Below are 6,197 nucleotides of genomic sequence, written 5' to 3' on the forward strand. Positions count from 1 at the left end.
GAACAGGAAAAAGTTCCTGATATTTGGGCGAAATCTATAGTTTCTATGATATATAAGAAAGGTGATAAAACAATGCCGGATAACTATAGACCGATTTCTTTGCTGTGTGTTATATTAAAAATATTCACCCAGATAATATTGGAAAGATTGATTGTATGGGATGAGAGTGTGTTTGCTTTGCCTGAAAGCCAGTGTGGCTTTAGAAAAGGGCGCTCATGTGTAGACAACCTGTTTGTTTTAAATACCATGATTCAACTCAAATTGGACTACAGAAAATCTGATCTATTCGTCATCTTTGTAGATTATAGGAAGGCATTCGATTCTGTGAACCACAGCAGACTATGGCACAAGTTGAGTCAAATGGGCATAAGTGGAAAGTTAATAAGGATACTTAAAAGTATCTATGATAATGCAACATTACGAGTTAAAAGTGGTGGGATTGTATCCGATGAGGTACCTGTCACTAAAGGGGTGCTGCAGGGCGAAGTCCTGTCTGGGTACTTGTTTAGCCTCTTTACAAGTGACATAGAGGAATTCTTTAGAGCGAGAGGTGCCTCTGGCATCCCAATTTCCCCAGGTAAAGATATACTTCTTTCGCTATATGCGGACGATAGCGTGTTTTTCGCTGATTCGATGCCTGACTTAGTGAAAAAGCTTGAAATCCTTGCCTGCTATGCCAGTATTAATCATCTGGAAGTAAATACAGCTAAGACAAAAATTATACACTTCCATAAAGGCCGACCAAAAAAGATAAAAAAATTGTATTATTTGGGTGAGGAGGTGGAAGTTGTATCAGCTTTCGACTACTTGGGAATTAGATTCTCAAATTCTGGTTTGTTCCACCTCGCTTCCAAATTAGCCGCATCTAGGGCCTCATCTGCTGTTGGCTCAGTGTTAGAAGTATGCCGCAAGGGTAAATTTAGATCAATGGAATGTAGAAGTAGGGTCAATGATGCCATTTCCATGAGTACTCTCTTTTACGGGGTTGAAATCTGGGGGTTGAGATATCTATCTGAAATAGAAAAAGCGCACCTGGAGTTCTACAAAAAGCTTTTTTCATTGAATAAAAGTACTCCTGCCTGGCTTATCCGAACTGAGTTTGATCTGCTTAACTCCAGTTATAATGTGGTCAAATCAGCGCTGTTCTGGATCTGCAAGCTCCTTGAGATGCAAGACCATAGACTTCCTAAGTTGTGCTTTTTGAAGCTAAAACATATCCATTTTAGTCATAAACCCTCGATAAAGTACAACTGGTTTTCGCAGATGAATTATTTATTGAGTCTGATTGGCTCAAATGACATCCTTCTTGAAAGAGACCCCATAGCCTTTAAAAACTCTATCTCTGGAACATTAAATAGATATAAGGAATTAGAAGAAATAGAAGAAAGTCAAAAGACCTAGATCTAATGCACTCAGCAAAGTACAGCCCTATTTACAACGATATACTTGCCACAAGTTCGGTCTGCCAATATTCTAGCGAATTGAATTTGCCATTTGGTATAGTGAAACTAGTCACACAATTGAGGCTTTCGGGCAATTACCAGATCAAATTGTCAGTGAAAAATGTCACACACCTAATAAAACCTAAGGAAATATGCACAATATGCGGGCGTAATGATGCGGAAGATTTGTACCACTTAATAGTAGTTTGTCCGGTTTACGAATCTCTTCGTAATCAGTACATACTGCAGGTTAAGAATGTATCAATGGAGCAGTTCCACAATGTGTTTGTTTTTAGGTGCGAAAATGAAATTAAACAATTATACCTCTTTACAATTAATTGCCTCAAAACACGATCATTTATACTAAATGAATAGTTTACAGTGTGAGAGATTGATTACATACTTATATCGCCACTTTTTGTCCGTTTATATTCTTGTATTCATAAATTATACATCTGTTACTTAAAATATGGATACAATGCAGTGTGCTGTATATTTACTGTTATTACTCTAGATTTTATGTTTTACTGTTATTGTATTATTTATATATTCTGGTCTCTTTTTTCTTACCATGTTGTTCACTATATTTGACCAGTCTTCATTTGTATGGGGTATGTCCCCAAGACAAATTATTATAAATAAAAAAAAAAAAATAAATCATAAATTGTTTCCCGATTATGTCATGACATTTACTTAAGCGTGCATATATGTTAATGATATTTATTTCCCAATTAAACAGATTATTACAATACTATTCAAAAATCTTAGGTCTAATTAAAATTTTAAGAGCCTAAAACGTATATTTAAAACTAAAAAAACAGTAAGATCTTACCCGTAACGATTTTTATGAAAATCACATAAACTACTGAAATAAAATCGGAAAAAAGTAAATAATGTGAAATATTAAATAACATCATAATAATTCTTATAATATGTACAAATGAAAAATTGCAAGACAAGAAAATGAACAAAAAATTAAAACAAAATATAAATTATTTTAAAAATAGACAATTTAAAACTTTTAAATAGTTATGTTGTCTAATGATGTCATTTAGGGAGATGCCGAAACGCCTCTATAAAAGAGGAATATGGAGTTAAGAATAACTATTTACTCTGGATAATTAGGGAGATTACCCTTTTGGGTAGAAGAATAATTGATTGATTAAAAATAACAAGAAAATTATTAACTAATGGATAAGACTACCTCAAATGCAGCTCGGCAAAAAAATTATCAGATTTTTTATAGATGCGAATCGCCTCAAGTTGAGTGCAGAAGTGCTGCTGAATATAAAGTAGGATCCTCAAGAGAAATAGCGAGCCGTAAGAAAGGACCGTGGAATGAAAGTTCCTATATAAAGGAGGAAAAAATTGGTATTTTAACACGAACTCGGCTCCTGTAACAATAGAAAGATAAAGATTAGTGAAACATAGTTTTCATCAAATAAATTTGATTACGTCAAAAAGTTTAATTGCATTCTGCAGATGTATATGGCCTATGCAAGAAGATTGCAACGCCATTGGATTCACAAAGGGATGCAAAATATATAAAACCAAATCAAATAAAAAAAAAAATGTCTTTCTCAATTTAAAATTACTTACATTTATTAGAAATTATAATTAAAAGGGCATTATAAAATTAATTTAGCAAAATGAAATGATTCAATCATTCTTTAAGATTCTCTACTATCTGCTTTAAATATATAGATAAATTTCTTTTCTAATTCAATAAATTAAGAGTAATTAATTGTAATCTGAATTTTAATATTATTAAATAACTTTTAAACTCAATTTTTTAATTATAAGTTCAATAGATTCACTCTTAAATTCAACCCTAATCTACCTGCATTATTTCAAGGTAAATTCATAAAATACTTTTAAAACAATTTATAGGTATTTGAATTAATTTGTTCCTACAGCTAAAAGGATAAATAAGTTCCAAAGCTAATGTAGAGAAATTTAATTCAAACCTTATCAAAAAGTTCGTACTAGTTGACATAAAAATATATTTATATTCCACTTATTCCGTATAATTTAAAAAAAAAAAGATCAGTAATTTTAAATTAAATTTGAAGACAATTTTATTCAAAAAAATCTATTACCATGCATTTAACTGAATTAAACAAAATTTATGACTCCTTACTAAAAAAAATCCATCAAACTTTTATACAAAGATTAAATTATCCTAAAAATGTCAACAATAGTTTAAAAATATTGAAAATTAAAATTATATTTATATTCAACTTAGAAGTAACAATTCATGCCTATTCAGACTCGTCAATTCTATTTTTTCTTAATTTCTTTGAATAAAATGATATAAAACTATAATTTTATATGTATTTTTCTTTCTTTCTATTACTTTATCAGTAGTTTTAAAAATTTGATGGAATATTATCAATTTAAATTAAGAAACTACTTACTGCGCAGAAGTAATGTTACCCCTACCAGAACCCGAGTTAAATGATAACAATAGCGGAAAGGTAATAATGGCCGTCACTGACCATTACCTACTTGATATATTATTAAAAATCATTTATTAAACATAGATTTTTTTTTTTATTTAATGTAAATTACTACGCTCGAAATAATTTTTATAATTTTAATAAAATTAATATATTAGGGAATACTTTATGACATCGCACGCAGACGGTGGCAACTTTGTGATATTTTGAGAATAAAATATTAAATAATTACTTTAATGTAAAGATTATATTCTAGTTAATTTATGGAATTTTTTCAAAAGTAAATTTTAAGACGAAGTTGCACAGCTGATTCTTCTAACATTTTGTTAAAAATCTGCTCGATAGATTTTCTTTATTTTTTGAAATTTTTTATGAAATATTAAATAACTATATTTAATAAAAAATTAAATATTAAATAACTATATTTAATATTTCACCAGTGTTTGGTGCGTAATTTAAGTTTACGGGTCAACTGTGGGATGGTCGAAAGGTATCTCCCCCCCAAAAAAACCCTATGAAATACGACACTGAAAAGGATAGAATGTTAGGGTACAAAGTTTGAAGTAAATTATTGTTGCCTGTTTCTAATATTATCTTAGTAGCTGTATAGTTGAAAATTCTTTCGACGGGAGCAGAAGATGCCAGAGGAGTACTGTATTTTGATAACACTTGATCGATTCCTTTTTTAAATTTATAGGTTCTTCTTTATTCAGCTACCAAATTATACAATATTGTTTTAACATAAAACATACAACTTTTTATGTAAAAATTCAAACATTTAACTAGATTATAAAACAAAAACATATAATTCATTTGAAAACTTTAATATAATACATGTAATTCTTTTAATAATTGATTCATAATATAAGTGGTTTTATATTTCTATTGCATAAATGTTTTTCATTTTTGTTTTATTTTATGATATTTTTAAAATCCGGACATTATACCTTTTTTTTACGTAACTTCAAAGTCTCCTGACAGAGGTACCATAGCACAATTATAGATAAAATTATGTATATGCTCTAACTCCATTTTGAAAATTATTTATTCAACCCAAAATTCAGTCAAGGTATGTTTCTGCTCCTAAATACAGTGACTTACAACATATGGGCCCTTGTTATTATGCTAAAAAACCAATTTACGTTATTAATAATGTACTAGAATATTATAAATTCATATTTATATCTATTTTATTTAAGAAAAATAATATTACAAAACTAGTTACTTAATAGAATGTTTTTATTGTGAAAATAAGAAAAGAGTTGTAAGCTAAAATCTAAAATACATAACATACATAGTGAAAATTTAATTTCTATGAAATTTATGTTTAATTTTCTAAAATAGAAACATTTCGACTAGCATATAAATTAACTTTCAATTGAAAGAATTGAAATTATATAAAATCTTTAGAATAGTGGTTAAAATAAAACCTTTTCGCATCACAGAGCAACAGAATATTTTATTAAATTTTTAATTAGGAAACGACTTTTCGTCTTGGTGAAAACATTCTTCATTTTACTCTACTTAAGTTACTAGGTAGATACAGTGTTCATATAAAATAATTAGCAACTGTCTAAAATCTAAATCTATTTCTGTTAATGTTAAGAACCATTTTTTCTGTGAGTTCAAAACTAATTTTATAAAGATAAAATCATGCTCAAATATGCCATTTGTTCTTATGTAACAAATAATAATCTTGTAATTTTTATATATACAAGCTGAGATAACAAATAAAAGTAATAACAATTAGGAAAAGTAAATAAATTTACTATATGAGATTAAAAATATTAAACTAAAATGCTATTCACCTAATCAATACAATTCCATTGGCAGAAAACTATTTTCCTAAAAGTATGACCAATTTTAATCAAAATTTATCCCATTTTGATTTTAAAAAGCAAACTTCATTGTAGAATAATGGCAGGGAATTTTTAATAAATTTAAATAGTGTAACTATAACCAATAATTTCTATAAACAAAGTTTAATTCAAAGAAAAATAAAACAGAACATAACAAATGTTTATAACAAATTAAATGCTAGGTTCTGAATTATTTTTTTTAGTAGTACATTCGACGACGCTCAGAATTAACATTGAGATTATCAGAGTTAACGTTTGATTTATTAATTATAAACTCCAAAAATTGCTAAACACAGCCTTTTTTTTGAATTTGTTATTTTTTAAGTTTTTTTGAAGCTCCTAGGAAGAGAAAATCTAAAGGTCAGCTGCTGGATTCGACCCCGGGATCTCCGCGTGAATTTATTATTTATTGAATTAATAATAAATTATAAGAAAGT

The sequence above is a fragment of the Rhodnius prolixus genome, unplaced genomic scaffold, assembly GCF_049639745.1.
Source record: "Rhodnius prolixus isolate KJV_2025 unplaced genomic scaffold, Rpr scaffold_1, whole genome shotgun sequence".
Classification (NCBI taxonomy): domain Eukaryota; kingdom Metazoa; phylum Arthropoda; class Insecta; order Hemiptera; family Reduviidae; genus Rhodnius; species Rhodnius prolixus.